This window comes from Misgurnus anguillicaudatus, chromosome 11, assembly GCF_027580225.2.
Source record: "Misgurnus anguillicaudatus chromosome 11, ASM2758022v2, whole genome shotgun sequence".
NCBI lineage: Eukaryota > Metazoa > Chordata > Actinopteri > Cypriniformes > Cobitidae > Misgurnus > Misgurnus anguillicaudatus.
The window spans coordinates 35019233-35032627 of NC_073347.2; the positions used below are offsets into that span (position 1 = coordinate 35019233).

The 13395-nt window shown below is 36.9% G+C and overlaps 1 long non-coding RNA gene across 1 annotated transcript in view; it reads left to right on the forward strand.

Annotated features, from left to right (window-relative positions):
- LOC129415692 (uncharacterized) overlaps positions 1 to 13395 on the forward strand; it is a 117065-nt gene that overhangs the window by 41194 nt on the left and 62476 nt on the right. The gene's annotated exons all lie outside the window — the stretch shown is intronic.

The window sequence follows — 13395 nt, forward strand, 5'->3', positions numbered from 1 at the left end:
TCGTTACTAAAAAAAGTGGTAAAATTAGAGTAACGCGTTACTAAGTAACGCGTTACCGGCATCACTGGTCCACAGTGTATTAACTAACATTAACAAGATTTTAATAAAGTAAGATTAATAAATATTGTATATGTGCAGTTCATTATTAGTTCATGTTAACCATTGTAGTTAACTAATGAACCTTATTGTAAAGTGTTACCAAATAATGAAATAAGGCATCCAACAAAATGCATTAACTCTTTCACCGCCAGCGTTTTTAAAAAAAGTTTCCAGCCAGCGCCAGCGTTTTTCAAGATTTTCACCAAAGTTTAATGCCTTCCAGAAAATGTTCTTCTTTAAATATATAAACATACAATATACCAAATGAAAGAACAGACACTCTGCTTTCAAACAAAAAAAACCGTTTTATCCTACCTTTAGTGGTTCTTTTGTAATCAGCTTTTGAATATGGGTAGGTTTCTGCAAAAACACCACATTTTGAGCAAAAAGCAGAGATAATTCCATTTTTGTGACGGACTTTCATAGAGATCCCATTCAGAGCGATCTTTAAAACAGACACGGACATACAGCAGCTTGCCATAGGGCAATACTTCCGGTTTTAAAAAGTTGCGGAAGGGCGCCACCTGGTGAATAATAGCGGTATTGCGGAAAGACGGAAAATCTCGTTATTGGCGGGGAAGCGTTTTCTCTTAATTGACGAGATATCTCGTCAATGGCGGTGAAAGAGTTAATATACTAATAATAAACATTAAAATGTAGGTTCCCTCGTTAAAATCTATTCATTATTAGTTAATAGTTAAAAGTATGTTAAATGTATGTGACATACCAAAAATAATTATTTTAATATCTTTGTAATGTAATCATAATAACAAAGTATTTAAATCCAGTCTGGGAGTGCTCCAACTCTCTATCCATTAATGCGTCATTGGCCTGATAAAGGTTTAAGACCTCTGGTTTACAAGGCTTTTAATATCAGATTTTGTAAAATTGTCAACCCTGTTGATTTTTTGAAGATCAATTTATTAATTTTGATAATGCAGTAATGCAATATATTAACATTGAATGATTGAATACTTAAGATAAGCCTTTAAAAAAACTGGATGATGCACCTGTTTCGTGTAGTGAATTCAAAACATCGCACAATCCATTTCATTTCTTTTGCTCAGCAGCTGAGTAAAAGAGAAAGTGTAAATACAGAATATGTCAGATAAATGCCTCGCTGTGTTGTAAATGCGTTCCAGAGTGCGGTTCTGGGAAAGGTCCACATCACCCTGGTATGCTCGAAATTACCCTGGTAATTGTTGTGTGAAAATAAGAGGGGAGAAAAACGAGCGAGGGCAGGTCACATTCAGATTTCCAGAAACGCTGATCCGAAGCCCAGAGTAAAAACATTGACTTTGCACTTTTCATAACGCTGGTTTACGCAGCACACGCGCCACACGGGGCCGGGGAACAAATTTTAAGAGCATCAGGTCGACTATAAATCACATGCAGAGAGAAACACAAAGACGGATCGCTGGCAGTCGACGTTATTTCAGAAAGCTGCATTGTGGCTTTCTTGGATAACTAACAACTCAGTGTTTAGTAAAAAAATACAACCCTGCTATTCAGACTCGAAACAATTAGAGTTGAACTGAGGCAGCTGCCATGGTTTGGATGGGTCCCAAATAGGACGGCAGGAGAAATGTTTGCTTTTGGAAAGCTCGGACTGTGTAAACATGTTTGTGTGCATGTGTGACACCTGCGCAGCGTAAACATGCGACATCATGAGTGAAACCAGGCCATACCATCTATGACTATTCTTATTTTTATTGTGTACTTTATGTATTATTTACACACTTACCACAAAATGTGTGTACACGATGGAGACTGTAGTGTCAAGGGTATTATATGTGAAAGCTGCCACTACTTGTTGATACTTGCCGGTAAGATGTAAAAAATGTTTTTCGCACAATAAAGCAACATTATAATAATTATACCCCCCCAAAACATGAGCTATGTCGTTCTCATATATATGGTTTCCATTAAAATGTCCAGAATGCTTGTGGTGCTGAAAACCACTTAGTAGAACGAAATGACTCCAGCACTTCAACCCAGACAAAGTTACTGGCAGCTGAGGTATCAGTGGCATATTAGCATTTATACTCCAACAGAATGGACGACGTTGGGTGACCACACATCAAAATTCCCTTCGCTCAGCTGTTGGATGATTATAGGGACAAACCGCAGCTTTTCACACCTCTGAACTTCTCAGTACAATTATCCTGTCTATTACTGTATACTGTACTCGAAAACTTGTGTTGGCGCTGAGCTTTCGGTGGCCCCAATAAACATTTGGAAACTTTAGACGTACTTTATTATGTATTAAATTCATTGCATAGATAAGGGGTTTTCAAACTGGGGCCAGGGACCTCCAGGCGGCCTGCAGGATGTTTTAGGGCAGTGGTCGCCAACATGGTGCCCATGGGCACCAGGTTGCCCGCAGGGAGTCTGTGAGTCGCCCGCCAAAGCACATTCTATTATTAGCCTCAATTTGAATATTTATTTATTTATTTATTTATTACTTTTTTATAAAAGCTTGGCTTTTTTATGTATCTTAAAGGAATACTCCACTTTCATAAAAAAATCCAGATAATGGATTATTTTATCCATTGTGGTAGCTCTTGCTCAAAAAAAGGTTGGAGACCCCTGTTTTAGGAAAGACAAAGAAGAAATTGTTAAATGTTTTTAAGTGGTTATCTCCAGATTTTCCAGAATGATTTCTATTTGCTTTGTATCTTTATAGTGTGTTTTTGCTTATTACAGTGCACTTACTGTATCGGGGTTTGTAAAACAATATTTCTTGTAAAGCTGCTTTGAAATTAGTTGCTAGGTTTTATATCCAACTTTACTCTAAGTGTAGCCAATTATATTACCTATAAATAAAAATATACAAATGTATATATATTTATACGTATGGGGTCCCTCACAAAAAGCACATTTTGGGGGTCCATGGCATCATAAAGTTTAAAAACTTCAAATATAACATGTATAACAAAACATCAAACCAAGAGTATTCGCAAGTTTCGCAACCAATGTTTGACCTTTTCTCACAACTAAGGCCGCATTTACATTGCATGTTTAAATTGAATTAATTCGATCTCAATACAGATCAAATATGACCCACGAACGTGTCAGGAAAAAAGCTTATAGATTTCCATATTCTCTGATCACTTTCAGGCCTCATTTGTGTGGAAATAAATCGGAGACATGCATTCATGTCCACAATGTAAGTGGACAGATCTGGGGTCTCATTTATAAAGCTTTCAACTGGTGTGGGAACTGTTAACGTAGGACCCTTAATAAGAATAACAGTTTTAGAAATAAGACCCCATATTTTCACATCTAAAGACGTGTCGTGCGTCATTAAACTGCGACGCTGGCAAATGATATCAACTCGGGTGGATGCCACATGCAATCACATGACAGTCCCTCCAGAAAACGCGATTTTGCGATCGCATGATTCAGCGCATAAGCAGCCAAAGTCCGCATATTTATGCGGGGGCCACATTTTTTCAAATACACCACACTTTCGCAGCATAAATTGCAGATTTCCGTGTGCAAAATATACGGCTTGCCTTATGATTTCATAATCCCCACATTTTCGTAGCAAAGTCACATATATCTTAGCAGAAAGTTGAAAAATGTTGCATTTACTTCACACAAGTGCAGCCATGACCTCTGTTGCCATGGGAACGTTATGAAGTAACGTGATTATGTGACGTGAGCATCATTAAAAAGCTGCAAAAGCTGCAAGTTTTTGCAAGTTCCCGCAGTTTTTGCAAGTTCACGCAGTTTTTGCAAGTTCACGCAGTTTTTGCAAGTTCCCGCAGTTTTTGCAAGTTCACGCAATTTCATTGCATAAAATTGCATAAATATCCCGCATATTCCATCGCATTTTTTAAGAAAACTTGCTGCAAAATCAAAGATTTTTGCCCGCAACAATCACAAAAAACTCAGTGTTTTTCTGGAAGGACTGACATGACTCTTTTTAGCAGTGCAATGGAGGACGGTAATGTTGAAGTTTTATGTCTTGTTACAGAAATAATCTTATATAATCATTTTGTCTGTGTTCATTGCATACATTTTACTTCTTACTACATTTTACCTCTTTGGTTTAAGCTGTTCGGGGTCTGTAATTTTTTTGCCAAGTGTTTAGTGTAAATGCTGATATCATATATGAGTCACTTTTAAAAGATGATTTAAGCAGGTCCTCAAAAAAGTTGGAATACAGGCAACAAATCGGAATTGGCCATTAAGATTTGCAGTGTAAATCCAGCCTAATTTCACAATCTTTGTTAGTTCTGCAATGGTCCTTTGTTCACTTTTAGTGGATGTATAAATTTGATTAAGGTTAAATTTCTGTCGTAGAATATAGCATGATTTGTAGGGGGCTATTTTGGGGCATATTTTGTTATTTTGGGGTTTGAGTGTCCTAGTCCTTACTTTATTTGTTTCTGTTCATGAGGGTAAATAAACGGTGACAGTTTTCTTTCATTTTATGCAGGAACTGCTCTTTTTCAATGTCACCACATTTTCCTTACCAAAAAAACTGGTGTGATTCAAAGCTAAGTTTATTTTAGTGAGAACTGCATTGATATTTGTCTGCTCTTTGCCGTCATTTTGTGTTATTTTAACGGGATCCTACGGAAAGCCTCGTCTCTTGGCACACGGCTCTGTTTTTGGCTCTATTCTGGACATGTACGAATAGATCGCTCGTGTTTGATGCTCTAGGGAAGAGCAAAGAAAAGAACCAATCTGTCTGGCAAATGTTTCCATATGGACACTAAGAGCTGCGCATTCCTGTGGAAATGAAGGCAGTTCCTTTCATCACAAAGACATGATCGATTCATGATAAGGATGCCAGGAGCACTACAAAGCCAGGGAAGAGAGAGAAAGATAAAGAGAGGGACGCATGAGCAAAGATTAAAAAAAGGGGGTTAAAGAAGTATGTGGCCTATAGAGACAGTGAGAGAGGATTGAAGTGCTACTTGAGGGAAGGATGCAGAGAACAGGAAGAGAGAAATTGGCGGTGTAAAGCGAGGGCACACAGATGTGAATTAAAACATTATGCAGCAAGTTCGCCTCTAATCAGGAGATCCCATCAGGCCCTGAGGTCACTTCCTCTGAGGCCAGCTTCTCTCTGTCCACTGATCATCATTTTATCAGGAAGGAATGCAAATTGCAGTACAGATCTACAATGGCACTGCTGTGGTATGTTAATCGCGGACAGCGGCGTGTCATGAGCGCTCCTCGAGATCAAGAGAGCTATTCACCGCCACTCCAAACAATAAAGCCTCGCTGATCCAAATGAGTAAATTTGTCACTGGATAAATGGCTTTTCTGACTAGTGGTTTAAGTATTAAAATGCATATTATTATATTACAGTTGCGTCTGATGACACTTATGATAAAACTAAGAACGCACGATATGGTATTTTGAAATATTGTAAGTATGCATATCACATTATGTATATTGCAATAGTTTGCAATATCTTAATTGATTTTAATACTTTAGTAAATCATGTGTAGTCAAAGTTTTAAGTCAATGCAGTTACGAGAGATACTGGTGGTGGAGAGAATGATAAAATAATGCAAAATGTGCATGTTGGTCATAATTTTTAGCTTTAAATTAGACATGTAGCAATTACCGGTTTAATGTTTAGCTGCGATATAAGTGTCCAACGGTTAGTATTACTGCATCATTTTTTAATGACCATTTAACCGTGCCAGTGTCACGGCTCTCAAACCCCTGTCCAGCATCAACTAATTTAAGAAATAACGTGAGACAAACCGATTCATTCACATCTGCTCTCATGTGTTTGTGATGACAGTGCTTCACTGACTGAATTTAAATCCAAAAAATGTCACATTTAATGAAATCTAGTTGCATGTTTACTTAATCTTTTGCTCTTCATTTTCCATGAAATGATGTGATGAGTTTAAAGCTCTGTTTGTTTCTTCAGTGATTGCTGTGAGCGCAGGTGTCGTGCAGCTTTACTCCTGGGTCATAAAGTTCACCTTATTTCTTACGACATACACAGACAGATTATTTGCTGATTTGTGTTTATATAAAAATCTGATTTATTCACTTGTGTTTTATCTGAACTAGATGAACATTTACAACCCCAAATGTGCCATGATTTTTCTATGTTTTTCAGTTGATGTTGATGCGAACAAAAGTACACCTACATGTAAAATCTATTATAATCGTGGTGATTTTGGTCACTATAACCGTGATGTAAAATTTCCATACCGTTTCATTACTTTATATATACTTAAGTTGATTCTACAAACTCACATGTGGTATTTTGCATTTAGCATGTCATACCAAAATCCTTTTTTTTTCAGTATTGTACAGCCCTATCAAAAATTTTTCTGTTTTGCATCTTTATAATTGAATGCATGATTAATGACAAATAATATCAGTATAACAACGAGAACATGTTTATTGAGAAATTCACTACAGTATTTTTTATTTTTGCTTTTAATATCAGCAGGTATTTGAGTTGGCCTGGACTGCAGAAGTTTGTGGAAAAACATGATGATTAATGTTATAAAAACATGATTTTAGATTTTTTCCAAGAACATTGTGTGTAGTTCAATTGAAAGAAAAAATCTGATCTTTTGTGCTTGGATTTGAATGCTAAACCTGGAAGTTTTTTTTTTTTCATTTTACGCCATAACATTTCTTTTTCCTGACCTCTGTCACTAATAAAACTTAGTTTATTTGCAGGTTTAAATTAGTTTTTAAATCATGGCCTCAGAAGTTTAAACACACTTTATAAATGTACTAAATATAATGATGCATGTTAAGTAAAAAAAAATTTAATATATACTGATTAATATGTAATGGATGTAAGAAGAAAGGACACAAGTTTTAAGGAAACTTTATTGGAATTCTGTAAATTAAAATGCACAAATCAGAAGCAATAATAGCCAACAAACGAAAAAGGGAATTTGTTTAAAGAACGAATCAAAATAAATCTATTTTCATTTTTGTGTGCGGATTTATAACAAACTGCGTTATGGATGTGACAATTCTAAAAGCCACACGTACCTGTGTAAAATAATTTGAAAAACTTTGAAAACTTAAACAGAGACATTGCCCCTTGGTATTTAAGCCACCAAAAATTGACATCTGAGATATCAGTATGGTTAAAAACTTTTAGTAAAAGCTTTATTTTTCATGGTAAGGTTAACATTTACATGGAATTGCTTCCCTTTAATTCCCATGTGTGCCAGATAGGATGATTGCCATTTTATAAAGTTTTTTTAATTTTTTTATTTCCTACTTTACTTTTTTTAAACCCACAATGCACTATGGTGTTTAATGTACAACTAACACTCAGTAGCACTTTTTCTATATAAAATCTCTTTTGAGATTCCAAGAGAAAATCCGGTCCTGGACCTCGATCGGATGGACATGGTCAGAAACAATGCTCAGGTATAGGCCGTGGCATTTAAACGATGCCCAATTGGCACTAAGGGGCCTAAAGTGTGCCAAGAAAACATCCCCCACACCATTACACCACCACCACCAGTCTGCACAGTGGTAACAAGGCATGATGGATCCATGTTCTCATTCTGTTTACACCAAATTCTGACTCTGCCATCTGAATGTCTCAACAAAAATCGAGATTCATCAGACCAGGAAACATTTTTTCAGCCTTCAACTGTCCAATTTTGGTGAGCTCGTGCAATTTGTAGCCTCTTTTTCCTATTTGTAGTGGAGATGAGTGGTACCCGGTGGGGTCGTCTGCTGTTGTATCCCATCCGCCTCAAGGTTGTGCGTGTTGTGGCTTCACAAATGCTTTGCTGCATACCTCGGTTGTAACGAGTGTTTATTTCAATCAAAGTTGCTCTTTTATCAGCTTGAATCAGTCGGCCCATTCTCCTCTGACCTCTAGCATCAACAAGACATTTTCACCCACAAGACTGCCACATACTGAATGTTTTTCCCTTTTCACACCATTTTTTGTAAACCCTAGAAATGGCTGTGTGTGAAAATCCCAGAACTGAGCAGATTATGAAATACTCAGACCGGCCCCATCTGGCACCAACAACCATGCCACGCTCAAAATTGCTTAAATCACCTTTCTTTCCTATTCTGACATTCAGTTTGGAGTTCAGGAGATTGCCTTGACCAGGACCACACCCCTAAATGCATTGAAGCAACTGCCATGTGATTTGTTGATTAGATAATTGCATTAATGAGAAATTGAACAGGTGTTCCTAATAATCCTTTAGGTGAGGTGGATTTTTGATAAAAGAGACGCTCACGTTCACAAAATACTCGCAAGACACTAACTTAACACTAAACTCTAATTACACCTGAGATCAAGCGAGTATCTAGCAATCGTGAGCGTCTCTTTTATCATAAACCCCTTCTAAGCGTCTGCAGCAGGCTTGTATTTTGACATTATGCATCATGCACACAAGTTTATGTAATGTACCGAACACATATGACGAGCCACACACGACGGGCTCCAAAGATGTTGTGTTGAGCTTTGCATCATGCGCCCTCGAAAAATAAGTTACCGGCCGCCACTGGTTGACTGGAATATTTTTGAATGTTGCTTGGAATAAATTATATTCATATAATTTGCCATAGCAGGAAATTTTATCTAAATGTGAATGTCAGTATTTTAATCATGTTTAGAATTCATACAGAACCAAAATTAGGGCCAAATTCTTCTCGTCTGCTCTGATTTGTGTGTTTGTCACTTCTCTGAATGTATGGGCTACACTTAACATCTCACGGGAGAGATGAAACTCAGCCACCCAAGCTGACAGAACGCACACAGGCAGCCAAACCTCAAAATGAAGGGACACACACAGGCCTCCCAACAGAAGACCCCCACAAAAACATTTAACATTCACCAGTCACATCATCACTTTTTCAGTTTTTGAGGAGACGGCAGTGGAGTCTTTGGGAATTTTCAACACCAATTCTGCATTTTTTTGCTTGCATCTTGATTGGATCCAAACTTTGTTATAAACATCCAACTGTAAATTCTGGGAACTCATAATGTACATTGTCCCGTAGGAAAGAAAATTAGATTTGCTTGTCTTAAACAGCAATTCTTGAATATTAAATGGGAAGAAAAAGTCCCCAATCTCACGTTGGTCTTTAAATGAGATGATGTTTTAAGAGCTGGTCTAAGCATTTCTCATCAAAATGCACCAAGACCCAACTATCTAAGCTATGTTATCCACAACTTTATAGATCATCTCACTGCATGAATATATTAACAATTTCTTACTTCTGTTCATTTTTAGTGTTAACATGAAGCATATTTGAGCAATCCATTGAGACTCATAAAAGCAGGCTTGATTAAAATATTAAAGTTAGTTTAAATCTTTGTCTTGTAAACCGAATGTGCTTCTTTTGGTCTTCTTTCTCAATATCTAACTCACTTGACTGATGGGAAATTAAATTGAAGACTCAGGGGGCTGTGGGCATCAGTGTTATGTGGTTTCACTGAGCTTTTTAATGAGCTCTGGGTCTCCAGACTCATATGAACTCATGGCGCCACTAATAGTCTCTGATCATGCTTGACAGGGGCTGTTAGCAAGGTATTTCGAAGGCAGGTGTGAATGAGCAAATGTTTTCGCAGCGTTATGAGATGGCGATGGCCTCTCTGCAGATGAACGCATTTGATTTAACCTTTCGCCTCACCCTGTGGACAAGGGAAGGAAATCCAATCAGCTCCTCAGTAAGATCAAAGCGGGGCTTGTGTCTGTCATTTCTTCCCGATGTTTAGACTTGTGCCAAACAAAACAAAAGCTAATTTTGTGGAGCGGGTGCAGCGTTATGATGTCATAATGTGATTAGAGAGTGAATCTCCACCCATAAATTACCTAATCCAAAACACAGCTCTACTTCTTTACCTAACTGCTAACTTCTTGTTATATTAATGTTGTGTTTTGTACATTATCCATAATCATCTCATGGTGGTTGCTAGGGTGTTGCTATGGAGTTTCTAAGGGGGTCTGTGTGGTTGTTAGCACATTGTTGAGACACATGTGGTTGATTTATGTACCAAACCACCAGTTTAATTACATCAAACTATAGTAACAGCAGACCTCAACAAGCTATACATCGTTCATGTTTGTTGTACAAGTCATGTAGGATAAGTTGAGCAGTGAGGATTAATCAGGCTTTGTTTAAATTAAAGAATCGTCTTTGGAGAACCTTTGAATGGTTTTGGAGAACCCAAAAAAAAACCTATATTCTGCTGTGTGTAGATTTTAGTGGCAGCTAGAGGTCAGGTTGAAAATTGCTCAGTCCACAACTCACCCCCTTCCTTTCGAAACGCAGAGAGAGGCTACGGTAGCCGCCACAGGACAAACATGTTGTTGTCTTAGACAACACAAAGGCTACGTTTACATGGAAACGATCTGAAATGAAAACGCAAAAGTGACATTGCGTTATCACTTTTTATTCCGCGTTTTTATACAATCGTTTTGAGGGGGAAATCTGCATGCATATGGTGACGCAAAAATGTGTGATATTCGATGTAGTATGCACTCCAGGCGGCTAGGTTGCAGTGTGAAGCATGCCTGCATACAATCTTGTTCTCCCAGGTCTCCTCCAAAGCCGTCTGGTTTGCCTTCGATGAATTAGCAATTTAATGGAGGTAATTAATGCACTTTCTCTGATAAGTAATACTAGCTGTGAATATTTCGTACAACTGCTGAAAAGAATCAGAGCTGCTTTGGCAACTTGAAGGTCCGACGTATGGAAATAATCCGACATGTTGTTTGTTATCTTCCTGAACTGGCGCATGCCTGTGATGTAAAGGCGTATGCGACGAGAGCCACCGTGAGCAGACTTTTCCACTCTGGAGGGTGGTTTCACTTTTTTGCTTTTTTAGGCCCTAAAAATGAAACTGCCGTGTTAACAAAAGGCACATCCGATAAAATATTTGTATGTTTTCACCCTCGAGCGTTCTCGTGTAAACAGGCCCTGAGACTAGAGCAGTTTATTCGTTAAGGGCTACATGGCGGCGCAAAATGGCGACATCCATGTAAGGGGTCCGCGCTGTATGTAGATAAAAAATATTATTTTTAAGGTAATAAAAACAATACTGTTCATTATACTGTATAGGTCTTTATACACCACTGAAATATAGTTATGTATATTATAAAGATTGACCGATATATTTGTTTCCCGGTATTTTTCCCGATATTTAAGCTTTTTGCCATTGTCGGATATCAGTTTTGTAATATCGGATTGACCGATAAACGCCACCATATTGTGGCCGTTTTGAGAATTGCGAGCTGGACGCCATTTCACCACAGCATCTAAGGAAAGGAGCTAAAAACAACAACAGCCTGCACAGCAAATATGACGGCAGAGTAACGCAACTTCATTAAAAGGACTTTGAGTATACTTAGTTGGCTTTAATTAATCAACTTATTTAACATAACTGACATTAATGCACAGATGAGATGTGTTAGAAATGTCTGATGTGCAATGTATGCAGCTTGGCTAAATGTGGGTTCACACCAGATGCGAGTTCAAAGATTTGAGCAAGTAGATTACATACAAAGTCAATGCAAAGACGCGATCAGACGCATCCTCGCGTGGGGCGATGTGAATGAGGCGATATGGATGGCACGTTTGCCATGAAAACACACGCTATTCGCCTCAAACAGGTCTTCGCACAAGTTGAAAATATTTAATTTGAGCAAAAAATGTAAATCCCGCGAGAAATCTAGAGCGAGTAACGCGATGCCCCGCGTTTGGTGTGTATGTAGCATAAGAAATAGAGACGAGAGTTTTGTTTGTTACTTTCCTGACAATTTATTATTCCAGTGATATTATTTATTAAATTAATATTATTCTTCACTCTTTCAGACCCCTATTTATTACATTGTATGCAAGGAGGGAGTGAATGTTATTATTATAAGGGTTTGTTAGGTAAAAACAGTAAATAAAAATCAGTTCAGCATATCAGTTATCAGGAACATAAGCATCCAAATCTTTGATAATCACTAGTATATTACATCGCATTTCTGCGTTACACACTGCACCTTTAAGAGTATGGCAAACATCAAACACTAATAAATATTTCAAAATATACATTATGTTGTCGTCATGATGTGTTTTTGCCAGAATTTGAACGAAATATGAATTTTTACATACTAAATGTGCATTCATATAAATGTACTAGTGAAAAATGATTTGTGTGAGTTGTGACATAATTAATGGCATATGGAAAATAAGGGCAGATGGTTATCTGTCTTATGTTTGTTACTACGTCTGGATGTTTCTTTGGATCGAATGTGAATTATTCACATATTTTCATAACTGCTGAAATGATGTGTATTTAAAAGACACGTGAACCAGCAGCACAATGTGCCTCATTTCAGATTTATGTCTGTTTTTATGTAAAAACAGAGCTCGAGAGGGAATGCACTGTAATTTAAATCACTATAGCCCTCAATTTCCATATTTCTGGATGTAATGATGCTGATGCACACACATACCAGCACACAAACGGGTTTAATTTGCTATATTAGTAAGGACATATCCTAGACTTCTGCAAATGATTTTGTCTAGTAGTCACAGACTCCCTAACTTTCGCACAAACGTGTTGGAGTTATTAAAATGTGATTTGGCCGATATATGAGCCTTTTTAACTTGATGAACTACACTCTTAAAAAAAATGGTTCTATATCGAACCAGAAATGGTTCTATCACCCGCTTCATATATGGAACCCCTAAATGGTTCAATATAGAACCACTTTAATGGGTTCATTAAAAAGAACCCCAAATGGTTCTTTGAATCAAAGTTAGATGGTTCTATTTAGAACCATTAAAGGTTCTTTATTATTATGAGTAATTTATTATTGATAAGAAATTATAACCGATCTAGAAAATTATAAAAGTTTACTATTTATTAATTGTATTATACAGAAATATAAATCTATAAAAATTACTTAAAATCACATGTCTTTATTCTGTATTAGACAGCAAAACTTTAGTTTACATTTAAAATGTCTCATTACATTCAACCATTTAGTTATTTAATTTTTCCATTAAGCATTTTCACTTTTTAATAAACATACATACGTTTATATATAAATAATATATATAAATAAATTGCATCTCTGTATTAAACAGCTAAACTCTTAATTACACTATACATTAAAAATTTTGTTTAAGTTATTTCCCTTACGCATAGATACTGTACAGTATATGCAGTATTAATTTTTAGTAACTTTTACATGTGTCTGAAATGATGAAAAGAAATCAAGGTAACACTTTACAATAAGGTTCATTAGTTAACATTAGTCAGCTACATTAGTCAACATGAACTAATAATGAACTGCACTTATACAGCCT